The sequence below is a fragment of the Rhipicephalus sanguineus genome, chromosome 10 (assembly GCF_013339695.2).
Source record: "Rhipicephalus sanguineus isolate Rsan-2018 chromosome 10, BIME_Rsan_1.4, whole genome shotgun sequence".
NCBI classification, from domain to species: Eukaryota; Metazoa; Arthropoda; class Arachnida; order Ixodida; family Ixodidae; genus Rhipicephalus; species Rhipicephalus sanguineus.
In genome coordinates, this window is record NC_051185.1 from 5251433 (window position 1) to 5278449 (window position 27017).

The 27017-nt window shown below is 48.3% G+C and overlaps 1 protein-coding gene across 3 annotated transcripts in view; it reads right to left on the bottom strand.

The window, feature by feature from the left end:
- The window catches only part of LOC119406883 (A disintegrin and metalloproteinase with thrombospondin motifs 16), a 237870-nt gene that overhangs the window by 149490 nt on the left and 61363 nt on the right, over positions 1 to 27017 (bottom strand). The window contains exon 1 of one of the 3 annotated variants that reach the window (XM_037673653.2): positions 6175 to 6505. The exons of the other annotated variants lie outside the window; for them this stretch is intronic. The gene's annotated coding sequence lies outside the window, so the exon portion shown is untranslated. Of the gene's footprint in view, positions 1 to 6174; positions 6506 to 27017 lie in introns of those variants that run through there. 3 annotated transcript variants of the gene reach the window in all.

Here is a 27017-nt window from a genome sequence, read left to right on the forward strand (position 1 = left end):
AATTTATAATCATGACTATTTTCGTTTAAACCGGGTTTCAACGCTACAGAAAAACAGCCAGGCTCCTAGAAATATTAAAGCTGCTTTTGGCAGCGCAGATAGGTATCAGGCAGCAGGATATTGCTACAGGCGGTGCCAACCAGGGATTGTAAATGCTTAAGCGCTTATTTTTTCCTTTTTTTTTTTTGCACGCCAGCACGTGTTTATTGCAAGAGTAGCTATGTCTATTTTTGTTTACTGTTACTGACTTACGCCAATCAGCTTAGCACGAAAACTAATGCCGAAATAAAACTGCGCATTTGAATACGACGCACACAAAGACGTTTATTTGAGAATGGAATGGCTGGGAATACAGCAATGTGCCTGGTGTTACAGACTGCCCCTAGCTTGACGAAATCGAAGTTGCTTATAAGCGGGAATGCCGTATAAGGTGGGCACTTGTAAAACGTGCAAGCATGATCTACTGGCACATCCATTCAAATTAATTCGGGATATTCTACATCACTTCGGTTAAGGATTACCTGTTGCAATTTTAAAAGGCGTCTGTCCCACAGTGGAATGGGAGGTTACGTTTCACGGCACCTGATCAAATGTAGGAAGTCGTTCTTGCAGCGACAATAGTAAGTTGTTTATATCTTGTTTGTTGTTTACATGCCCAGTACGCCTCACGGATTGAAACAGAACCATTTAGGGCTTAGTAACGCACATACGTTCATTTAGACCGCCTTCAGTTCGGGTCATATCGGCGTGATTTCGACTCGATCGCCTAGATCAGAGCCCACATTATCTTTAGAGACAAGATTCGTCGCGACATGACGTGGTTAACTCGAGCAGTTGCGCATACCGGTTGTTATACCAAAAATTTTGATGTCGCATTTGAATCCGTGAGTACAGTACATTTTAATTCCTTCCTCTAGAGCACAGAGAAATGGAATGCTCGGCATACTTGCTGTCTAAATGTGTTCACGGAGAGAGAGATAGGAAAACGCAGCACAACTGCTGACCTACAGAGGGCACAGCTCGACGTATGACAGAACAGAACAAGCGTCTCGTGCACACCCTCCCACGTAGACCCTAACAGCGGGCGAGACCGGAAGCCTACGAGGAGCGAATTCAGCAAACATAAAGAAAACGTTTATAGTGCAGTAGGCTACCGATAACCGATAATTAAACTGAAGTTGTAAAGGCGGCAGTACTAGGACCCCCCCCCCCCCCCACCCCCGCCTTTTTTTTTCTTTTCTCTGTAGAACAAAGGATAATGGTCTTGCAACTTCGTGGCAAACCGCGTAGTAGAACAGAATAATTGATTCCTTGCCGGAAACAAAGCCTGCAATTGCACATCGCTTTTCGTGATGTATGTTGTATTTCCTTCTTTGTTTCTTTCCCCTCGTTTTTTTCGTGAACTCCCAGTCAGAGAATATAGAGAACGAATCGCTGAGCTAACATCCGTGTACTCCTCGGCGTTTCCGAGTTCCTGTTCTGGCACCCCGCAAATAGTCGTCGTCAGCGTCACTATACGCAGAGCGTGCGTGTGTGCGCCCTGCTTCGCCGGTTTGCGGTGGCTTTGGTTTTTTCCTTCGCTTCGCCGATATTTCCGCGTCTTCAGTTTTCGTGAAATAATTCTGCAATGAAAGCCGGCTCTGCTGGCACGCCGAGTTATGAGAGCAGAAACGAGTCGTTCGATCCAGAGGATGTATAAAAAAAAAAGGAGGATGTTGCGTTTTTCTCTCCGAGAACAAGAAGCAAAAAGAAAGCAAGAAAGCAAAGGAACGCTTCGACGCATTCGCTCTGCTCCTGCCACAGGGTTCTTGATTTTCTTTTCTCTAAATCACTTACAGATCTATCTACTCTTCTCTGAACTTCCGAGAAAAAAAGAAAGAGAGAAAGAGAGAGAGCCACCGCTGCGTGTCGGAAAGTGCTTCCGACAGAAGCTATTTTCGCGAAGAGACTGGGTCGGTGCCGACGACGACTACGTGTTGCCCGAAAAGAAGAAGAGCGTGAACATTTACGTGACAACGCTGCATGTCTCCTATGAGTGTCGTCTTCGCGGTCGTCACTCCTCATCTTCTTCTTGTATCTTTATATTGTCCTTTCGTGTTTATCTTTTTATTCATTTCTTCTGTGAACGCTTGCTCTGTTTCACCGCCGGTGGCAGCACTGAGAACCTCGTCTCGTGTTTGTACCTTTCTTTCTTTCTTTCTTTCTTTCTTTCTTTCTTTCTTTCTTTCTTTCTTTCTTTCTTTCTTTCTTTCTTTCTTTCTTTCTTTCTTCTTTCTTTCTTTCTTTCTTTCTGTTCTTTCTTTACATTATCTTTCTTTCTTTCTTTACTTTCTTTCTTTCGTTCTTTCTTTCTTTCCTTTTCTTTCTTATCTTTCTTTCTTTCTTTCTATTCTTTCTTTCTTTGATTCTTCTTCCTGTCTAGTCAGAGGCTCTCGCTGGACTGTCGGGCTGCCAAACACTCCGCTTCATACGAACCCTCCCCGCTCACTCTTAATCTCACCCGTCGTCGCAAACCGTGGCGAACTCGGCATCTGCGGAAGCAGCTGGACTGAAACGCTTCCTCTGAGGAGTGCGGAAGCTGAAACTAGAAGCACTCCTCCTCTTTGTGCCTTGTGGTCTCTCTAAAAAAAAAAAAAAAAGGTGCAGCTTTGTAGAAGGTGGATCAGGTAGCCGGCAAACGAACGAAGCAATGTTCGCGAAGCTGTGCGTATGCACTAGAACCGATGGTAAGCGATGTGATGCGACGATCAGGGCGGCAGATCAGCATTGGGCGATGCCGCGTCCCATGATCTCTCCGACAAAATGTTTTCTCGCAATCGCAATCCCGTGATTTTGTGCAGGTCGCGATCCATCGCTATGACAGAACTGGCAATGCGGTAAATGGTGTCAGGAACGCAACAGAAGCTTCTATCACAACGACGGGTAACATTATTTTTATGATGCACCATTTGTTACATAACTTAAGTGCCCGACTAATTTTTTAGTCATTTAATCTTTACTAGCCTTGTGGGCTAGCACATTCAAAATTTAGTTCCCTACATGTCAACGCTCTGTATCTGATTTATCGCTTGGTCCAACGAATATAGCTTGGTCCAGCGAACCACAGGGGCAATGACCGCAATGTTTGACACTGCATGGAATAATTTGGCTGCTTATAGATATTTACTATCGCCTACGCACAAGCCATAAGCATACTGCCATGGAAGACGACTGCTACCGAGCAGTCGTCAGACATTCTATAGGTAGGTTGTAGGCCCGATGGAAATACGCGGCACGTTCTTTCCATGTAAGGTCACAAGTCCTTGATCTCCTGTCGAGTCCATAAGTGCATGTAATCATGTAATTTTCTATGAACTTATGGCTTTTCACTTTTAATCATTCCTTATATGAGAGCATGTCCATAGCCCATGAATTGTAAAAAAAGCAGGTGCCTTTAAAAGGGCAATTGAGTGGCCTATATGGAATATGGCTACAGGTGCTCGATACATTGACCAAGTTTATTTTGTTAATACTGCCTTTTTTTTTTTATGAGTTGACGCCACTTCAGTCTTGCACCACGGTACGAGTGACATATTGCAGGATCAGCAGCTGAAGTAGCGGCCACTTGTTCGAGAGTAGCGGGCTTCGCCTCTCGGATGTTTGCTTTTCGAGGAATCGCGCTATTATATACTGCGCGTACACAAGATACGCGCTACTAGCTTACCGTGTCTACGAAGCACTCTGATGTCTTACGCTTATTCCGCATTACACCTGGACACCGTTACTTCTGTTGGGCGTTCTGTTTAATCGGACAAGACGAGGGCCTTATCCGAAGGCGTTCGCCGAGTCCTCACGTTGTTGTCGGGCAAACACACTTACGCGACCGGTCTCCGCTACTTTTCCACGTTTCCGCGGTGTGTGTTTTAGGAAGGCGGCGGCTACTTCGCTGGGCGCCGTGAACGAGGATGTGTGCGCCAGTGTCAAGTCGTGTGTGTTCTTGTCTCGATTATCCACGAGGAAAGGAAGTTGAGTGCAGTAATTGCTCGGCACTGGGAGTGAGCACTCACTCGCCGTTTCCCGTTCCATTCCGGATTCCATTCTTTTGTTTTTTCTTTCTTTTTCTGGTGATGAGACGAGGGCAGAAATAAAAAAAAACGCTGTTTCCTCTACACATTTGGCACACACCAACTAAGAGGGATCGGCCATGAAATGGGCGATTTGCGCTAATCGAATTGAAGTCTAGAAATTAAAAAAAGAAAAACAGTATTTCTGTGGAAAAACGTGTTACGTCACAGTGCTCAACCTGGTGCTGTTTTCTTACTACAGTGATTAATAAGTGATTAATAAAAGCGATTACAATAATATAAGAGGCTTTCCCGACATGCTTCTCACTTGCGTCTTCGTATAACGAAGGAAAAAAAAGGGGGGGGGGGGACCCATTATCACCAATAATATAACATTCGTCACAGTTTCTGTGGCTGGTCTTTATCTATAAATTGCTAAAGAAAGACATATTCCGGCACCACATGAGGGACTTTCGTGCAAAAAAAAGAAAAAAGTACTCGGAAGCACGTACTTCCGCTCCATGTAACACTTACGCAGTTTGCGAGAAATTCGCAACATGCTTGGTATCGTCGAAATGATGTTTCAATGAACTTCATGTTAGTTCTACATGCAACTTTTCTGCGCAAATTCAATAGCACATAGTTTTAGAAGCGTTTTGATTCTTTGCACGGGGGTGCATTGAAGAAGGAGAAGAAGAAGATGGTGATGATGAAGATGCGGTTGATGATGAATAAAAATAAGAAGGCAGCATTTCGCAGGTTCGTTTGAACGCATTCGGCGGGACGCTTGACACAAGAGGACGAAATGAATATGCAACCGTAACCCACCACACACGCACACACACACGCATTGGGTGCGTTAGCAGTGAAGAGCACTACGAGATATATGTGTCGGTACTGACTATGATCACAGCAATCTCCCGTATGACTGCCAATAGATGCCGTCGTCATTCTTGCGTGTGCGGCTAATTCAATTTTATGCAGAGACGTTAGATTCCAAAATTATCTTTGCTTTGCAGTTTTCACGCTGGAATGTGGTGTATAACAATGCAGGCATTTATTATAGACAACTAACTGTCCGTGTGCAGGGCCGCAGAAAAAATAATATTTGAGTAGCATGCAGTTTTCCACAGTGTACAGGTTGTGGAGTGCTCGCTTTCCCAAATCTCAATTGGTGCACACTGCTCAAATGGAGTATCTGTGTCAGTATAGGCTATAGATGTGCTATGCGGTGACTTCTCTAAGCTCTTGAATGCTCAGAAATTTCTTTTCGCCTTTCTTATCGACACCGTTCAATAATTCTTCTTTCCTTAACGCACAGAATTATTCCTAATTTTCCATAACCTGCAATGTGCGGTTTATAACCTGCAATATGTGGTCAATATTGGCACACATTTTCACAAAGAGCATGAACATCCGTAGCAACTAAAATAAATATTAGCTCGAATTTTCTCTCCCTAGGCGTGTGTCAAATAATTTCTTGCTTTCTTTTGTGAACTTATGTTCAGTAACACAGTGTACTCCCCTAATGATCGTCTGTGTAGATGATTATTATTTATTATTTATTTATTTATTTATTTATTTATTTATTTATTTATTTATTTATTTATTTATTTGCTCCAGCATTCATTCTTTACCGCGGCGGCACAGTGAAGCTAATGGTATTGAAGTCCTTTAACTGAAAATATTATTAAGCTGCGCCATTCTCACCTTCATTTCATGAGCTGAGCTGACAGACTGGGCTCTTTCTAAAGACAAAAACTGACCCCTCGATTCATTCTCCTCCTTTCGTTCAGCTTGTGCGCATTCGCAGAGCTACTTCTGATGTGGCAAATACGTTTCGCTTGGACCTCCTCGGCTGCCAAGGCAGGATTAAAGCGGACTGTATGTTTTTCGTATGGACGTAAATTCCTAAGACAAGCTTACCAATAAACCCCCGTATGATACCTGAAGAAATGAAGGAATAGTAAATCCTGTTTCTATAAACTTCAATTGACGGTACACTACGATTCTATTTATTAGGATGTGGTTTCAGGATCTGCAACCACGGTCGCCGAACGGTATGCTGGTAAGTTCGATGGAGTGACGGAGGTATAAATAGTTTGCGGCTCGTCCACCGAATAAGACTCACCCCGTGCACCGCGCTGTCGGCGGTCCGGCTGCTCCCAGTGGCGGCCTCGGGCCGCTCTCCGTGCTGCCGACGGCGGCTTCGTGCGAGTCGTGCAATCCGCTCGGGCCACTCATATTATCCAGCGGGCACTGCGCTGCGCACCCATCGCGTCGTCGAGACGACCACCGACGCTTCTCCCGTCGTTGTCGTCGTCTGGCGCACAAAAAGGAGAAGGCAACGAACAGCTCGCGGGAGTTTCTCGTCGTGGTCTTTTCTCTTCACCGAGCGAACTTGGCGCACTCGCTATCTCCTTGGCTGCGCGACGTGCTCGTTACAGCGTCGGTAGCGTGCGCCGCCGATCTGGTCGCCGTCGTCGTCGACTTGGAGAGCACGGCGAACGAAGCACGGGCGCGCGGCGCGGGAGGCGAGCGCTGCGGCAGCTACGGCGGCAGCGGCGGCACACACAGCCTGACGTCGCTGACCCAGTTCGGTGCTTTGGCGGGCGGCGGTTGCGGTGGTACTTTCACTTGCCGCCGCCTTTCCTAACCCTCCTTCCTTAGCGTCTTACGCTCAACCCGTCCAGCGGCGGCGCGCTACGGTTGCTCTCTCTCTATGCTCGCACCGTATTCTTTCGTACCCTTGCCCGAAGAAAGTGCGCGCCAATCTCACCACTTGTGTTTTCTTTTCCCGAGCGGACGCAGCGACGCACGACGACGCGCCACCTCGCTTTTTCGACTTTCGCTGGCCGACGTTTCGGCTCTCGGGTTGCCTGCCCGCCGCCACCGGACTGTTGTGCTCGCACTGATGAGGAAGCGGCCTCTCCCCCCTGCGGCGCGCGCTTTCGCCTGCACGAGAAGCGCAGCGGGTGTGCAGTGAAACACGCTTTCCCTGCGCTGCACGACAGCGCGCACCGCCGCGAACTCGGGCAGTGGACCGACGGTGAATGATGTGGCGAAATCGGATTGTTCGATATACATTGGTCGGAAGTGCTGGATGTACGTACGTCGCATAGCAGTGTTTTCTTGCATTGTCGTTTACTTCATTCATCAATTCATCGTTTGAGGCTTCCCTGTGACGCCGATGGTAAAGCAGACAGTAAATTATAATAACAATATCTGGGGTTTTCCGCGCCAAAACCACGATATGACTGTGAGGAACGCTGTAGTGGAGGGTTCCGGATATTTCGTCCATCTGGTGTTCTTTAACGTGCACTGACATCGCACAGTGAGCGGGCGTCCAGCATTTCGCCTCCGAGGCTGGGATCGAACTCGCGACCTTCTGGTCAGCAGCCGAGCACCGTGATCACTGTACCACCGAGGTGGACGAAAATAGACATCAATAACGAATCCGTGCAAGTTATCAGCGCGAAATCTGTATGAGCTTCGTATAATCGTGATGACGCTTTAGTTAGGAATGGCGAGTAATCAAGTCATAATATACTGAGTCAAAGAATATGAGCTTCTGGGTCGTTATACGCCTCATCCAACCAAGCAGATAGCGAACAGCTTTTCACATCAAGAAAATACCAGCTCGTTGATCTTTGCTTCTGTCTAGTTTTGCCGTGGCAGGAATATTATGGTTTCTGTGTGGCATGCACGCCATCGGTTATACGGTTATGCGTTATGCAGGGTGTTCTGCAAGGTCACAGGGCTGTTTAATTGCACCGAATTATTTAGTGATTCACTCAATCAAGTAATAATTTACTGAGGATGCTGGTGATCTATTTCACGCTGTCACATGAGAGCGAGAATTCAGAGCTTGGCGGGTGACGGAGGAACGATATTTTTAGCCAGACAAGTAACTAAACTACGAAGTTAAGCATGAAGGAAGGAATCCCCAGCACGTAATTGTATTCTCCAAGTTTCGGCACACATGGATTATTTTTGCAGAACTATGTTGGTCAATTAGAGGAATGTTAGTCCTTGTTTAAATTACAAGTTCATTATCTACTCGCAACTTTTCCATTAAAATTTTTCACTTCCAGCGCCGACTAAGATTGAGGAATACTATGTGCTTGTAATTCGATTGGTTTTGCTTCAGCGGTCAAGAGAGAGAGATTCAAGGAAAGGCGAGGAGGTTAACAAGAATCACGTCTGGTTTGCTACCCTGCTGCGCTAGGGGAAAGGGATAAATGGTTCAGGAGAGATAGAAGGGAAGAGTAGGAGCATTAGGCGTGCACATACACTTGCAGGCAGCCATCGAATCTACAAGGGATCGCAGAAACTTTCACCGTCTTCTATAGCGCACTGCAGAAAACAACGGAGTGCGCCAGCCTTGCACAGCGCACACAATTTAGCGCATTGGAGAACATACCGAATGGAACGCGTTAAATGCCGCACCGTTAAGCGAGGAAAAACTAGACAACGCCTGATCAAAAGCGGCAAGGGTGGCAACGTGTCTTAACCGTGCTGTGCCATGTTCCTCTTTCTCCATTGGACGAGAGCGGAAAGCGTGCGTTCAGTGGAGCGTGTGCTCAAGTGTTTCTTTGAAGCAGACTCGACGCCTTGTCGCTGCTCGTGCGACCGACATTTACTTTGCTGTGGCAGGGGTGTGTACTGGCTTGTGGAGAGGGGGTACTCCAAACCAATCCCTGAAGATTCTTGGTTTTAGCCAGCTAGTATTGGTTCGTGATTGAAGAAACCTTTCGGTGCAAACTGAACTATGACGAAGACCACACATAACGACAGGTGAAATAAAATTAGTTATAAGTTTGCGCCAGTCCTGTTTTTCTGTGTGTGTTCGTCGTCCTCGTTCAGTTGGCCCTAAAAGTTTCTTCAGTTATGAACGAATGCTAACGCGAGATCTAGGCTAAAAAAATAAAAATAAAAGAAGCATAGATACCTAGCAGTGTCAATTCTCGAAAATAGTGTGCACTATCTTCCGTCGAGACTCAAGTTATTATTCAATGTCCCGTCTAGCTTACTCACGGCGTGTCACGTCCTACCGAATAGGGGCCTGCTGGGATCCTCATTGTCACATCTTGAGGAAAGGCCGAAAGTTCGGGCATTTTTATAGGACATTAGGACGCGCTGTCAGAAATATATTGGGAACAGCTCTACGACACCTGATCGCCTTTTGTTCGGGACACGCGGCTGAATAACGCCGCGCTGATGCACCACTGCTATAAACGCATGAGATGCACAGGAGAAAGAAGTGCCGGTTACGTGAGGCTAACCTCACTTTCTGGAGCACCGCCATCACCGCCTAGCTTGCCCCGCTAAAAAGTTTGTCACTTGCATTTAAATGAGCTATTTGAAGTATTTTAGCCTATACTTACCGCTGTCATTGATTCAACCGCTGGGACCAGATTCAAGATAATATGCGCGCACTTTGCGCTCTTTCTGGATAATGTAGCATTGAGGTGAGATACGAGGCGTTCTCAATCATTCAAGACCGAGCGTAAGACGCTTCGGTGCGGAAGGACGCGGGGCTAAGCGCGTGATCATAATCCCGATCAGGCGGTCGTGTAGTTTCCGCTTCCGCGCCAAAACTGTACAGAGACACCCGTCAGAAAGCAGCTGATATAGGAGTAGTGAAAGTTTACCTCCCTGCCTTTCTTTCATCCTTATTCTCTCTCTCTCTACGAGTAAATGTCCTTCCTGTTAACCTAGCTTAGAACATTTTTTTTTTACCCTGTCACCGAGTATTTGAGTAACATTAAGATGTTCCACTCGGTGGAACTAACGTGGGTGTCAAAACGAATACAGTGAATGAGTGGTGCTGGGATATAGAGCTCACAAGTGACTACTTTCGTACTTCAACTTTGATTGCGAAGTAGGCGGCCAGCGTGAAAGTGGTAATTGACAGCCACCACGTTGATAGCACCAAGCCACAATGAAATCCATACGGATTTCTCGGAAAGGGAAGCTTTTTAGTTGGAGGAAAATTCGTCCAGGTCCTGGGATCGAACCCGGGACCAACTCCTTTCCGTGGCGGTCGCTCTACCAATTAAGGTAACCGGGACGCTAGCAATTGGCAGTGCGAGGGCGAATCAGTCAACAACTCGAAGCACGTGGACACAGAATGTTGCAAATGAGTGCTGCGGAATTCCGCTAGGTGGCGGAAGGGATGATCAGGTGGTTGTCCCTTCCACTACTTCTCGGGGTTCCGCAGGGCTCATTTGCGATAATGCGGTCTTAGAAGCAGTGAAGGACTTGGGAGCTCGATGATACGTTCAAAATAGAAACAGTCTGATCCGAAATGCCAGATCCACGTAACTCCGAAAACAACTTCCAAAATCTTTTAAAGTCCCGCACGGAAGCAGCTACACCTTAGGCCCCTCGTACTCCCATCAGCCGTGCCGGCGTCTCGGGGAAGGGCGCGCGCGAAGGCGTGACCGAAGACATGCTCCACTGTTATCGCCCAGTATATGTTTCCTTCCGCGTCCAAAAGTGTAGTGGCGCGTTACGCGAACGAAAAGGAAATGAAGGGTTAACCAAGAAGAGGTTTTCTTTTTCTTTCCGCCCTCCAAGCATCGAGCTGACAAGGCTGGACAACGGCCTGCTGGCTGCGGGGCAAGTTTTTTGGACCGTGGCCCAATTCGTCTTTTCCCGGAAGAGCGCGCCTTGACGCTTTCGATAACTGCCGTGTGGGCGCATGCGTTGATGTATACTAACACTGTGCGCGTATTACTTGTTCCTTCTTTCCTCCTTGCTCTATCCTTTTTTCTCCCCTTCCCCCTCCCCCGTGTAGGGTAGCAAACCGGGTGCAACCTGGTTAACCTCCCTGCCTTTCCTTCGCTTTTATCTCTCTCTATCTCTCTCTACCCAAACTGCGGGTTTCGGCCCTCCCGGTGGGATACCGCTCTGCTTTAGTTGAGCTGTGCCGACTCGAACATCAGCGTAGAAAAGAACAAACAGAAAAAAAATCACAGCATATCCACGGAGTGAATGATGATGAGTGGGCGAAGCTGCGGAGGTTCATCGGTAAACCGTGAATCTTCCGTGAATTCTGCCCAGTACATCATCACCGACGTGAGATCGGGCGCGTTTATACTGAAGGTTCGATGAGTTATGACGACTTGCAGCTCACTTTAATTTTACATGTACGCTGTGAATTTTCATTGTTTAGAAAACCATTGCTTTAGAAAACATCTGGCGTCTTTCGTTAAGCAGCTGGCGTCTTTTCGTTTTGCTTTACAAACGTCTGGCGTTCTTTCGTTTTGCGTTTAGAAAACATCTGGCGTCTTTCGTTGGTTTATTTCATCAATCAACGGCGCTTGAACAAAATTTTTATTGTTTAATCACGCACAGGAGAAATCTCACCAGGCACTACCTTGGAGGTAAACAATGGCTGCTAATGGGAATGAGAGACAGAAGAAGTCGGCTTTTAGCTAACACTTACACTTCTACTTCTACTAACGTTTCCTACTGGAACATGCCAATGGCTGCTAATGGGGAATGAGAGACAGAAGAATTCGGGTTTTAGTTAACGCGCACGCTGCGAATTTTTTATTGTTCAACAACGCACAGGAAAAATCTCCCACCGGCACCACCTTGGAGGTCAAGATCTGGTACTAGCGTTACGACTGGTTACGCACTACGACTACGACAACTACGAGGGACGAACGGGTGCCGCCTTAAGGAGCTTCGCCCCTAAAATGCAGGCATGCGGGGAGCATGCAGCACAGTAAGAAAGCTGGAGAAGCGGCCTTTCCAGAGGCCGTTGTAAACTCTCTTGGGGCGACTACAAGCGTGCCGCTAGATTCACGGTAGCGACGGCGTTTGATCCGCAGTATCGTAATCATTGTTGGGTTTTAACGTCCCAAAACCACGATATGATTATGAGGCACGCCGGAGGGCACCGGAAATTTCGACCACCTGGGGTTCTTTAATGTGCACCTAAATCTAAGTACACGGGCGTCAAGAATTTTCGGCTCCGTCGAAAATGCGGGATTTGATCTCGGGACATTGGAATCAGTGGTCGAGCACCACTAGACCACCACGGCGGTTTGACATCGTCTTCTTTAAACGCAGACAAATTGTCTCTGTGCTTGCTTCCGTATTGCCATTGCGCACTAAACCTGTTTGAACCTATAACTTACGATTTCTAATCTCCTGAAGTATTGGGTGGAACAGTTGGGACAGTAATGGGCGCACGTTTTTTGAGGCGGTCGGGAGTAAGCCTAGGAAAACCTTGTACCGCGTTATCTTAGGACGCGTCAGTTGTGGCCAGTTCGGTCAGCGTTGGTAGTTTTGTATATATGTGCGTAATCAGCACTAGTTTACACAGCCTACTACGTGTTATGTGCCAGGTCTCCGGGAAGCGGGTGACCATGCGTTCAGTGTTTGTTCTTTCGTCGACAAGCATGCCCCTTTCCTCGAACTTTGTCGGTACCGCCTTCCGTCCTTGCATCTCCTACGGAAACGTGGAGAGTGCCGCTGTTCGCCAAGAGTTGGGCGCGGTGGAGTGCTCGCTCGGACGAAGGCTACGACGTACCACCGGATTCAAGCAACCACATTAGGCTGGACGGCGCCCCGCAGCGCAGGGCGGACACAGGCCAATACCTGGCCGTTTCTCTCTCTTTTTTCCTGTCGGCATGGTCAAAGCGTGTGACAAAAGGAAGGCTCCGAGGACAACCTGCGCATGCATGATGGAGTGCATCGCGTTCGGCTCCGTTGCGTGTGTCATGGGGTGGCGAAAGACACGAAGTGTCTGCAGAATTCCATTTCCTCCCCTTTTTTTTTGTTCCATTTACAAGGAGGTATCTTGGCACAAATCTTCTGCGTATACCTTAACGGTACGTGGCGAAATTTCAGCCGTAACTCGGAAATCCGGATGGCACCAGATGGGAACTTCGAGGGAAAACTAAAAAGTCCAAGGTAAGGCTTTTAAATCATCGACCGTTTGGTGGGCGTCTTGAGACGTACCTGAATGTCATGGAGGAAGGAAAAATAAGGAGAGGCCCTGACGTCACATTCGTGAAGCCTCCACATCGCAAACACCCGCATCGCCTCCTAGCGAAGGAGCCTCGAAACATTTCACGATTTCCGCCGTGTCGTTTACAAGCGCATGCGCGATTCAAGCCTTTTTTTTTTTTTTCGCCGTGCAAGCGGCGCCGCGGCGCAGGGGATTCACGCATGCTGCTCCTTCTGTGTGTTCGTTAGGAAAGCTACGCAATGCCCAGCTGTTGCGTATGGTTGCGTATACCCGGTGCAAATCGCGTGCACTGCGGAAAGTACCGGGTGTCACTTTTCATGTGTACGTACACGTTCGCTTCATTGCTGATAACTAATGCATGGTATTTGCATGCGAAGCTCTCGGATGTGCGCTCTGTTGCTTTTTACTCATTGTGTCAACTCAGAACACACGTGAACTTTTGTTTTTGGCGTCTGACACGCCGTACATAACATGCGCCGAAGGCATCGTACGTTTTTAGAGGCTGTGTCGTTCAACGAAAGGGCAATAAACTTATGTTGTTATCGGACTACGTGATATATGTATTGTGCGGTGTGCGCTCGCTGCGTGCTTGTCGTTGTGTGCGTACTGGAATTACAAACTTTACGTGCACGATCGCGTATACAATACAGCGGTGTCCTCTTTTCGACGTGAAGTTACGTCAACTATAGGTTGGCGTTGCGCCGAATAGCTCCTACGCTCAGTCTCCATATACACGAACAAAGAACCGTGCTAATCCGGCAACAGATCGGGAAATCGGGCTGCGAGAAAGGGAAGGCCTAACGCCCAGTAGAACGCGTAAGTCACTGCTAGGTGAGTTCGAATACGATGATGCAGGGGCTGAACGTTTTTGATCACGGCACGTACCGGTATTCTGTACTGTTGCACAAAAACGCTCCACGAAGAATTTCAGCACGCAGCGCTCGTGCCTGCCACGCACGAACAGCCTGGTAAACGTCTGCTTGCAACATTTTACTGCGTGCGAACCGCACAATACGCGCTAAGTTTACGCCGGGACTACAAATCTGCGCAGAAGCTAACTACCGCGGAGAGCACGCCGCGGGGCGTCTGCTGTTTTGTTTGCCCCATACCGGTTTGCTTGCCCCATAAATCTGACGTCACTTCCGCCACACTTTTCGCAATGCATTGAAATACGATAGGGCCTCTCCTTAGTATTCCTTCCTCCATGCTGAATGTGAGCACACAAATATCGCTAGCAGCTTAGGAACATTTGGTACTAACTTTAGCACGACAAGATTTTACTTCCATGTTGCCGAGAATGCTCGAGAGATGTAGTATACCGCATAAGAAAGAACATTTCTCTTGGATGGTTCGCACGTCGCACGCACGTGTGCACTATGGTTATCATGTTTCCTGGATGAAGAAACAGGTTTCCATGATTTGCCAAGACCGAGTTTCTTCAGAATCGGATGATCGATACTTCCGTTGTTGGGCTTCTCCATGGGTATACCTTTCGACTATGGTACACAGCTGTGCAGACGCGACGCTTTCAAAGTACACCAACGCACATGCCGGATGTAGGACAATAATGGGTAAGATGTCGCATCAGTGCAGAAGAGGCACTTTTTAGACAATTTAATTTTGCTTCCTCGGCGTGAATCTGTGACAACGATTCATGCCTCGGCGGCCGCATTTTCATGTCAGTGAAATGTACCTATATATTTAGGTGCACGTTAAAGAACACCCGATGCTCGAAATTTCCGGAGCCCTCTGCGTGCCTCATAATATCGTGGTTTTGGGACGTAAAACACTAACAATTAGTATGATATTATTAGATTTTTCTTAAGTTCGACATCGTAAAACTTTACCAAGGTTACTGTCCAATTCCTTAGAAAGCATAAATTATGCCGCACTGAAATGAACGCTTCGTGCTTCAATTTTTGTCGGATGTCTCCTTTTTTCCGCTGACTTAGCGTTTAAGAGTGCCCGTTACATTGCAACATAAAGGTGAAGCTACGACAAGTAGGCTCTCTTCAAAATTTGCTCACCTTAATTATTTCCGAAAATAACAAATGTGTGGGAATTCACAATGGAATTCACGAGGAAAAATGTACGGCCACATGAAGCGGGGCTGTTCGGAATAATTTGGCAGCTGAGGTTGTCGCCGCGACAAAATTACCCGCGAAGAGTGTCGTCACTGAAGTGATTCTTCGTAGCCACGCCCTCCCAAGGCCTCCCCTCCATACCTTGGTCTTGGCTGCGCCGATACGTATACATGGCACGGACACTAACCAAGTGAAGAATTGCGCTGCTTCGTCTGGAACGTGTTTTTCTTCCTTTCGCTCTTCCTTTTTTATGAAGTGTACGTCGTCGTCGCGCCGGCGATTTGCTGCTCGGTAAGTCTTTTATTAAAAACACGCTTTCGACTGTTAGGACGATGGGACCTTCGTGAAAGGCGTAGGTGGTTTCGTCTTACTTTCGAATGTCAACTAAAGAGAGCGAACATGCTTACATGAACACAGAACTTTAACTCGTCAATTTCTTATGACTTCCCGTGCTTGTGAATAGAACACCGTCCGCCTTAATATACTTATGAGTACGTTGTCAATAACTGAACAGGTCACCCGATGTTCTTAGCTCTGAGGCCTCGCGGCTCAGAGGTCTAAACTGGACGCTTCGCTGGTTGATGTCCGTGGGTTTTGCACCTTGCACTCTCATTTGCTCGTGATCAGAGCTTTAATTATAGGGAAGGAACGGTTAATTTAGGGCAGCGCCAAGAAAGTGCGAGTGGATTAATTGATGGAATTACATACATTAGCAAAACATCATCAAGCTGTTCCGAGCGAACCACGAGCATAACGCTGATTTAAACGATCGTCTTTCGCCAAGTTCATTGAATAAATACAGTACTTGTATTTACAAGGTTTACTTTGAAACCTCTGAGAATTCGCCAACGCGTAAATTGCGAGACTGACGAGAAAGCTGGCAGGCAGAACATTAATCATTTCGACTACGACGCTAATGCCCGAAAGCTCACGGGCGTTTGCATGCTTCTGGCGGGTTAATTACCGCAGTAGAGGGAAAATTGGGAGGTAATTTGCAAACACGGAGCTACATAATGCGCGGGCTACCTGATGAGCGTGGACGTGGGTTGAGGGCGCATTTGCAAGCACTGAACCATGCGCCTTATACGGGCCTGCTTATGATACATAGCTTGCTACAAAAATGATCGAGAAAGATAATGCCATGTTGACGACTGTAGCGCGTTGATTACGGTGCGAATTAAAATCGGGACGTGTTGTTAGCGGCTATAAGCGGCTTGGAACGTGCTGCTTGGAAGTGCACTTGTGACCCCCCTTTTTTACAGTTCTCGGCGATGCCGAGAAGCCGTAATAGCCCCTAATATTTCCGCTAGAAAGTCTCCTTTCGCGTAGGGAAAGTGTGTATACTATTACTATAGTACTGGCTGGACTACTACATGCTTTCCTTGTCCCTACATGCTTTCCTTGGCGCCGATGTGGCGGGATGTCACTTTATTTCATACTGGGACCATAGCACGATTAATTACGGCATCAACGGGACCGGTAGCTATCTCGGAGGTCTGAATTCCGCCAGTAAGTTACTTCATTTGCGTAAACCTGGACTTATAACGAGATGCGGTCATAAACGATGCTTAAACGCGTCTTTATAACAATAGTAATATTAATCGTCACGGTTAACTAGTGTACTTATCGCTTAGCTTGGGCAAATTTATGTAGGTTGCGTTGAGTAACTCCAGCAAACAAGCAGACCAACAAACAAAAGCAAACCATGTGTACCGGGCGAGTTGATGGAACATCAGCATCGTTGCATCGCGCAATCTTTTATCGCGCGTTTACCTACAGCAACAAGCATGCCCCTGGACACAGTAGTCCCAGCAACACGACAAGACGCGGAGTCTGATTCGTCGCTTGTCCTATACGCTCTCACAACAATCGTAAACTTGTCGTCGGTGTTGTCAGCGCATCGAGAGAGAAAAACAAACAAGAGATTAAGCCGGCAGACCAGGCCACGCGGCGCTTTTCCGGAGCAAGCGCTGTCCGACGTGTCGCAGCTAGAATACCGCCTCGCCGTCCATGCTTTCTCGGAGCCCCATTCCGCGCGTTTGATTTTCGTCTTCGAGCACCGAAGCAGTTCACAAGGAGCTGAGAAGTCTTGTCTGCCCTCACCGAAGAAACAGGCGGCGGTATTTCCGCGCGGGTCGAAGCGAAGGCTGCCGAGCGCGCGGCCCGAAAAGTGGCGGTGCCAAACTGTACGCGGCCCGCAACGCGCGGTTGCCGCCGCTCGCGGTGAAGAGAAAAGTGGAGCGTGCAGTGGAAAAGCAGTCGCAAGAAGAAGAAAGAACGGGTCCCCCTTGTTCTTGGTTTTCTTTCTCTTGTGTGTGAGCTTGTCTTCTTCCTCCATTTCAACCGGTGCCTTTCGGTAAAACGCGATATCCTGTCGGACGTGCCCTGGCTACATGATGGCGGCGGCTGCGTCCTCCACGCTCGGGCGCGCCCGGTGTTGCCCTGTCAGCTGAACGCGTTGGCTGAAGAGGACAGCTCTCTCTCTCTCTCTCCATCTCTCTCTATTCCTCACTCTTTCTACAAGCGTTGATTGTGTGGGTGACGACGGCCAAGAGCATGCCATACTTTCGTTTGGTTCCCGTTGCTTTTACGCCGCCTTTCGCATCTCTGCGTATAGATACGAGCTTTTTTTTCGCGTTGCGCGAGGCTACGCGACGAAGTTGGGTTACGAACGAGTTGTCGGAGAAAAATTTCCCCGGGTAATCAATTACATCCGCACGCGCGGCCTCGCGTGCGTAACGGTGAGGCGGACAAAGGTCAGGGACTCGGTATGTATCGTTATAACGGTATCACTTCGCTTCGTCGCTCGGCACGAATGAGCTCTTTGCAGTCATGGCGAGTTGTCGAATTGGATGCTGACACCACTTCGAGAGAGAAAGAAAGGGTTCATGTGCTGCGCAGCTAATGGAACCCTCCTCACTTGGACCGCTCTTTCTTGAAATCACGTGGCAACAACAAAATATGCTTGGCTTCGGTCAAGTGGAATTCAAGGCGCCATCTTGACCGAGGATTTGCCAATCTGCGGCACAGAAGAGGAGGGCAGTGGGTAAAGTTACACTAGTTGCAGATGAAGTGAAGATTGAATTGTGACTTGACAAGTGGAGTCAGCCTCACATGACAGGAAAATTGTCCAGACACTGCGAAGGGCAGGGCATTCGTGTGCGAAATTACCGTGCGAGCATCGAGAAAATTGGCTTTCCCACGTGATTAGGCAGCGACGAAAAAACCAGGAGCCAAATTGCTGCGAGAGGGACGACGAAACAGCTCTTAGGACAATAAAAAAAAAAGGTAAAGACAATTTTTTAGTCCAGCCTTTGCGGAAACGTTGGCACTGATCCGAAGGTCTGGACCTCGCTGTGACCTATGGCCTATTTTGGTTTTCTTTTTCGGCGCGTCAAGTTCTTCCGGCTTTTTGTGCTTAGCATGCGGTGTGCACTGTACGACGCTCTCCGTGTCATTTCGTCGACACTGTATAAGTATGTACTGGAATGCCATGGGGACGAATTGCAGCGTGGTCACGAGCAGTTGTTCAATAACGTTATCTGCGAGGCGGCATTTCGCCCTTTCCGAAGCACAGAGAAGATTGCCTTGCCTTTCGACAGGAAAAACAGGTTACCAGAAGCAAATCATTACGGTGTGGTATTTAGCGGGAAGTAGGTGAAAACAACCTATACCTCTTCGTTCTATTACCGTTAATGTAGTCTAGTAGAACAAGTTTAGGGGCTATGGAGTATGGAGTGAACTTGGGCGTGCTGGTTAAGCATGATGAACCACACAGCGCGAGTAAACAACGGGGACACAGGAAGGGAACATACACAGCGTTGACTTACGACCTAGTTGGTGCATTGCTTCAAACCCATTGATACCATTAATGTTTCAAACAAATTTTAATGCTGATTTTATTACGAGCCGTTGTTGCACAAAATTAGCGTTGTGAACGCGTGCCTCAAAATCGTATCCAGCATGCAGTTCATACGCCAGTGTTGTTTGTCAGAAGGGTCGCCGGTAAACAGGAGCGGCAAACGTGCTACTCCCTAAACCAGCCAGTAGGCAACAATGATTTCTTTTTTTTTTTTTTTGTCGACAAACACTCCTGCATGAATACAGCTTCTTGCTCCTTACCGGATAAAGAGTCGTACAATAAGAATAGGGACATATATTCATTTTGAAAAGGTCGACAGGCATGAGAGAATAAATCAGAGTGAAGGATGACTCAATAATAATGGCTTGGGTCATTCAAAAAAGAATTAAAAAATACTCCCGATTCACCTCACCAAATTTCCGTTTGGGCGGAGTAAATAAATACATAAAATACTCCGAAGACGCCCCGCAATAACTCCGGCCAGCCAAAGTAAAAGTCTTACTCCGTAGGTATGGAATGTAAACAACTCCCAATAGGGGATCACTAGAGGACGAGCACTTGACTGCCTCCTGGGAGTTTTTCCCATTTACGGCGTATCATCGCGGGAACTTCACTCTGTGGCCTGGCGTCGGATGTAACATTGTTGGAAGCACTTCGGCACAAAAACACGCCAATCAAATCGAACCTAGGGCGTACCGTTTCGTGTACGAAGTATCGTCTCTGTGACGTCACGGTGTGCCAACTGAGTGAGTATAAACGGCCAACACAAGTGTAAGTGGGACATCACTGTCCACCGTTACGTGTCCGCTAATAGCTTCCGCTCTCTCGCACAGGCAACGCTAACCGTCCCCGCATGTCACGCAATCCGGGCTGTCACAACTAGCTCGGCCACTGCAATAGCAAAGAAAGTACCGGCAGCGCTGTCATCTCACGACTCGGTGCTTCACACACGCCCCCTCTCGAAGGTGTTGAGGCGAGAGAGCAACAATCCGAAACGTCCCTCCTACATCTCGGCGGGCGACCCGGAGACATGCCGGCGTAGGAACCGCTGGACACAAAGAAAGCGCCAAGGACTGCGGTTGCAGGAAGTGGTGGCGCTGCTCAATCGGGGAGCGATTTTCTTTTAAGAGCGCTTCCCGAAGCGTGAAAGGTGTGTGTTTGTGTGTGTAGGCGCCGCCGAGGAGGAGGCCTTTTATGTTCCGTGCCGTGCGCGCGCGCGCGGGCTGCGTGTATCGTGCCGACGCATACGGCGCCAGTCGAGCGCCGAATGGTTGAAAGCTGCGAGCCGTGTACGCTGTCTCGCGCTTAGTGCGAATATTAGTGTCAGGTCGTCACCCTCCGCTTAATACAGAAAAATGAAGAACGACACGAAAAGAAAATCTCACAGGGTCCCTTATGCATTCGCCTAAGATGACTCGAAGGCGGAAGCAAACTTCTTTTTCTTCTCAGCCGATGTATTGAACCTATCCCTTTCCAAAGTACAGGGTAGCAAACCGGAGACTTCCTCTGGCTAACCTCCCTGTCTTTCCTTTCTCTCTCTCTCTCGCCGTCCTCCAAGAACGTCGCTGCAGTGAGTCAGTAGTGCTCTTTTTGCAAATAGAACTGCTACACAGTAAAGAGAAAGGAGGCACAAAGTGGACTCTGCAGTCGTGAGTCCCCGGAAGGCCTTCTCGAAACTTCGGCTACAGGAAGCGCCGCGCCCGGTGCCCAGCTCGTGACAGGGCGGCACCGGCCATGCGAGCCTGCCGCCAGACCAGACCAGCGCGCTTTCTCGCGGATGTGCTGTTTTTTTCACGACGGCGTCCAGCCGGAGACCGGTGTAGAAGAAGAGGCTTTGAAGGCTCCGGGAGGAAGGACCTTCAGTGACGGCAGTGTCGGGCAAGGAGCGTGCCACGACGCTTCTCCGGCGCAAAGGACGCTTTAGGAAGGCCACGCTGAGATGCACGAGGAAGGGCGAGACACGCCGGGGCGTAAGAACGTCGGGATAAAGGCCAGGAAGAAAAACGTGTTTTCTTTGCCATTATTTTATGTTGTTGTTGTTGTTCTGCACAGCTACCGCTCTCGTACCCTCGCTCCTTTCTCGACACGCCGCTGTCCTATTTGTTCTTGCGGTGTTTGCAGCACCTGCTGCTTGTCCACTTTGTTTTTGTTTTTTCCATCGCTTCGCTCGTGGTTGCCATTCGCGTTCGGAAGGTCCCGATTAGGAAGTACGAGCCATTAACGAACCAGCACGCCGCCAGCAAACAGCAGGCCAACCTTGGTGCGAAACAATAGTGCAGTGGTGGCTTTGTGGCCCCTGGTATTGTGAGTGCGCCAGAGACTTTTGTGGGAACGCTGTGGAGGGCCGGCAGCTGGATAAACCAGTACACGACGACTACGGTGCCGCCTCTGTGGTTGTATGTTTTCTTTTGTTTGTTTGACAGAGACGCCGTTGTCCGGTTCTGTCAAAGAAGCAGCAAAGCAGAGACGTTCCTATCGCAGGAGAACTATATGAGAGATGTGGAAGCACACGGTATGCAAAAAACTTGGAGGACGCTTGAGCTTCTCCTTCAAGAGTAGAACGCGATAGCGTAATCAGGCCCAGTGCACATCACCTTCTCAATTGCTAGCCTAGCTTCGGGTCTCGGTAGATGCCTCAATACTGCCGCAAGGAAACGAACGTCTGTACGCGTATCATATGCCGTTTCTAAATGCTCTAAAATGCCTGCTGCAAGTACAGTTGTTAAGTGCCCACTATGCTATAATTCATCGTTTTGAATCAGCGAAAGGCCCACTAAGCGTCCGTGAGGCGCAACACGCGAACCTACGCAGCTACTCACTTTGTTGATGCTTTTGTTGATAAGTGGGCCTCTAAAACACCGGCTCGTTGCGGAATTCGCACGTTTTGACAAATGGCGCGATTCTACGCTTCTGCCACGCAATAATATATGCGTTAAGGAGACTCCTCCTACTTCATGACATACATATAGCCTTTTTTTTTTTTCGAAGGAGTTTCAATCAATGGCGTGGCTCTGGGGTAGAACACCCGTTTGCCACGCAGTAGGCCCGGGCTCGATTCTCACTCGAACCGAAGAATTTTGTTATTATTCATTTTATTTGCATCTTTCTCGATTTTTCGTTCACGGACAACGCTGATTTTTCGCTCACAACCAACGACGCCGACACCGACATTTCTGCGAAAGGAGCTCTTTAACGCTATCGCGTTAAAATAAGAAGAATGGTTTGACACTAGAACACTAGATAGGCGTTGCCTAGGCTATTCCCTTGCGAAATTTACAACTATATATATATAATCAGTTCGCTCAGGATAGGGTAAACTGGAGATCATTTGGAGAGGCTTTCGCCTGCAGTGGACTAAAACAGGCTGAGAATGATGATCATGATGTTGATTTGAAAGACTCTTATTCATGCTGGCTATTTACGTGTACATTGGCAATTAATGTCGACGGTTTTATTAAAGACGATAGTCTTTCTTGGGGAACTTAAACGCAGAAATTTTGGTCTGTCTGTCTGTCTTTCTGTTTGTCGGCACGTCCCTCGATTCAGCCACTCGGCCAAAGTTGAACCACTTGCCCAAGGGCCAGCCGTCTTGAACTGGTGCGGCTGTTCATACTTATGAACGTTGTCGATCAAAAAGTAAATATCATGCATATCTGAGGTGCAACATCACTAGGTAAGTATTAGGTGGCGTGTTCCTTTAATAGAAAATGCATACATACGTAATTTTAAGGACCCTAGTTTCTTAAGCTGCGCTGAAAATGCATAAGAATGGAAGCTTGAGCGAGTTGGTATGCGTTCATCTTTGTTGAAACAGCGCTCGCTAGACGACGACGAAGTAAAAGAAGGCACAGGACAGGCAGCGCCTGTCCTGTGCCTTCTTTTACTTCGTCGTCGTCTAGTGAGCGCTGTTTCAACAAAGCTGAAAATGCGACTGCGCTGACATTTGCCTTCCTCCGTGCCCTTCGCAGGAGCTCATTGTTGTGTTTCGGTTTCGGTTCTGTATTGCACTGTACGAATGCCATGGGTTGGTGTTGAAAAAACTTTAGTTTTGAGAAGGCCAAGAAGGTGAAAAAAAAATATTTAAAAAATGAAAAAGCAGCGTTGTGGGCGGCCTTCAGGCTGCCGGTTGTGGGCGCCGCTCTGGCGTTCCTGTTTTACCCAGGCGACGTGTAAATAAAAGAGTGTGTGGAGAGTACTCGTTGAGTGCGGACGTTTCTCTGCTTCAGCGCTTCGCGCCAAACCGCGTTTTCGGGCTGGCTGGCGTACCCGCCGGTCGCGTTGGTCACCGTCGGTCTTCGCCTGCTGCTGCGCCGGGACTACCAGCACGCAACACAGCACTCATGTTTCCCGACGTATTGCCAGATGGCGTCCATATCTCACACAGCGCCTCTTCTATCGTCTTTACACGACATTTGCAGCGAAGCACGCAGATACGCAGCCAATTTTTTTTACAGCTATAGCTGCTGGTTTGTTTCAGCCCACTTTTACGCACACTGTCGCACGTGTGACCATTGCGCTTGCGTCACCAGCAGAGGTCCTTCAGTAACGGCTACTCTGTTCCACATAGGATTCTGCCAAATATAATCGGTATGCGTGCCGTATATTAATAATAATTGTTGGGGTTTAACGTCCCAAAACCGCGATACGATTGTGAGGGACGCCGTAGTGAAGGGCCGGAAATTTCGACCATCTGTTGTTTTTTAACGTGCACCTAGATCTGAGGACACGGGCCTCAATCATTTTTGCCTCCATCGAAAATGCGGCCGCCACGGCTGGGATTCTATCCCGTGACCTTCGGGTCAGCAGTCGAACACCATAACCACCAGACCACGGTGGTGGGTTGCGTGCCGTATATTGTGCCATCCTACACGTGGTCGTTATCATGGTGTCGTCGTTGTGTGTCCTTCCCTCGTAGCCTGCTGTATCGTAGTCATAGCATTCAACGACTCTGTTCCTGTTTTTGATGTTCGGCAGAGAGAGAGAAAGGTTAAGTGAAAGGTAGGGAGGTTAAGCAGAAGAAAATTATCCGGTTTGCTAGCTTGCGCTGGGGAAGGGGTAAGGGGGGGGGGGGGGGGGCAGAGCGGTAAGAAAGGAAAGAGTGGGAGAAAGAGTAAAAAAACATGAAGTAAAAACACACGCGCAGCCTGAGGTCTGTTGACAGCAGGAACTTAGCAGCGCCTTCGTCGCTTTCTGGTTGGAAACTCGAACGGCATTCCACAACTGATTGCTCGGAAAGCGGCTGGTCATCGAGGCGTGCTAACATTGTTGAGAGCTGTTGTCTCTGGGAGCTGTAGTGAGGACAACGACAAAGGACGTGTGCAATGGTTACCTCGTTGCCACAGTAGTCACAGGCAGCACTGTCTGCCATTCCGATTCTGTAAGCAAAATTGTTCGTGAATGACACTCCAAGCCACAGGTGCCGAATCGGAGACCACAGACCTCTATAGAAGTTTGCGGATGATACGGCACACCCGCATTGGGGGAAGTGGCCAAGACTCGAGATTGCGAACGTTATTCTCGTCGTCGTGAGCCACTCTTCTCGCGACAGTTGCCTAACAGGTAACGTTCGTTTCGTGTGAACACTTGCAGTTCCTTGTGCTGCAAACATATACATTGGAAGTTATGGACCGTTTTTGTACACATTGACACTTCACTGCACGCAATTCTCAGAACTACGCTGCACCTAGTCGTGAGTGGTGAGCGCGATGCGCAGCCGCCGCCCGGGGCACCACTGCATAGAGCGGCTCCGGAACAAGGACGCCAGAATCGGGCGGGGCACATCTCCTCCTTTCCTGTCCATAAGAGCACACGACGAGAGCGCTGTCGCCCGAGACGCGCCCAGTGCGTACGAAGGCTCGCCTTTGACCGCTTGACCATGCACGCCGCTGGGGACGATTGATGCGTTTTCCGGACCGTGTAATCCCTTTCGATTTTGCGCGGGCCTCGGGCGTAATAAATTATTGTGCGTGGTCTCGCGTGCCGAATCGGAGATCACAGACCTCGATAGAGGTTTGTGGATGATGCATTCAAACTGCAGGATTAAAGTATGCTTGGCTCGAAACTACGGGACACACTGCGGTGGCTGCGCATTGTTCGACAGAGTAGCGACGTGCTTTGAAGAGCCGTTTGCAAGCTATTTGTTTGCCGGTCGGGTACATGCAGCATTGCCGTTTGGGCGACTTGAAAAGGATCCAGCGTAATTATGATGACAAAAAATCTATGCCTCATGGGAGATTTTTACCTGGCGCAGCTCCAGCGTTTGCTAGATGTACGCCGTGAAATGTAGCATGGTCTTCTGGTCACCCAAGTGACGCTCGCAGCATTAGTGAGCGTCATCTATGGAGCGAACAAACAGTACATATATGTCAAAGCATTTGCCACGTCCTGCTCGTTCGGATGCTCCATTGTTTGCATCGATTGAATACTGCCACGCCCACTTCTTGTCTTGTTTAGATGTATTCGGGTTTGACCGCCAGGGACGGTTATCAACGCTCGACGCTGTCCGCGAAGTAGTGTTCTAGAAGCGTCGCGATTGTAGTAGATCGGTTTGTTAAGATTGCGCCCCGCACGCGAATGTTCCAGCTTTGTCTAGAGATTACGCCGCCACCAGCGATATTGCTGGAAAGTTCGATAGCGCCTGGATAAAAGCCGACGCGCGTGACCGCTTGTCAGTTGATCGACGGTCGACGCTCTGTTCGCCGCTATCAGTTTATTGCTGTAAACTGGAGTTTCATTTTCCCGGCCACAAGTTCGGCCTAATAAAGAGTTTCATCTCGGACGTGCTGACTGCTGCCTTCGTCGACGTCACGACCACGTGACAATACAAAGCTACAGATAAAAGCTTTGTGTGCGAAACGTTACCTGCCTCCTTGGTGGGAAATTTGCATTTCATGAGTAGAGACTCTGGGGGATCGCATTCACAGAATATTAGCTAAGATGGCGGGAAATCTAAATTATGTTCTTGAAAACGAAAAAAACTCCAAAAAACTCAGTCAATTGCCCCATGTGTGCTAGCAAGGTTGTGTTTAAAAGCTAGTAAACGTTTAAAATTGACTCTGGCGAAAATACCACGCCACTTTCGCCTCTGTCTCGAGCTTGCTCGTTTTCACCCTTGTCATCGCTTTCCAATCCCAGGAAGCACTGCCATTCCATATCAGGGACATCCTGGAACTGTGTAAGATTAGCGGACCAGGTGTCTGTGCAGATAACTGTTCTTACTTCCAAGGACTTTAATAAAACGCCATATTGAGTGAGTGATTGAAATAGATGAAAAGGAAACGCAGGGAGGTTAACCTGGTGCGAGTGACCGGTTTGCTACCCTGCACAGGGGTGGGGAAATAGGGGTAGGAAAGGGAACACCGAGAGAGATAAAATGATGCACTACCCCTGTACCTCCCAGTTTTGAGCAGCCGTTTACAATTTTAAGAAATCAAAATATTGGTTCGGGTCACTGAAGCACCCATCTAGTGGTCTGTGACACGTGTAGTTTCATGACCCGCTCTGGAGCTGCGCGACAGTGTGCTCAAAGTGCCTCGCTCAGTATGTTGATTGTCCTTTGTGCATTTGGCTAAGTGTCATATGAAGTATAGCGGCACTGCATTAATGAGACCGGTAAACGCAGATTGTATAGCCATGACTCAGAAGAAATATTGTTTATGTGGTGGTCGGTTTTTTCGGGGTGCTGAATAAGTTGCCATCTTGCTCAAAAGAACTGTAGAGACTGTTCGAGCTAATGCCGTTTTTGTACTGTATTTCTGCGTAAGGAGACGACGTGGAAGAGTAATTCCAAATCACGTGCAATGTATTACCATTGTTGAAGCTTATAGGACGCTAGTGCCAGAGTGCAATACATTTCGCCCACGGCGTAGTTTCTCGCAACAGTTGTAATGAACTCTTATGGTCTATGGCCTCGGCACTCTTGTATGTACTGCTCGTTCACAGTTGCGCCTTTGCGCTGACTTGTGTTAGCGGTTTAGCTTAGATAACACATACGTACTTTTCGGATTTCTTGAAATCGGGGCTACATGAGCGAGCCTTTG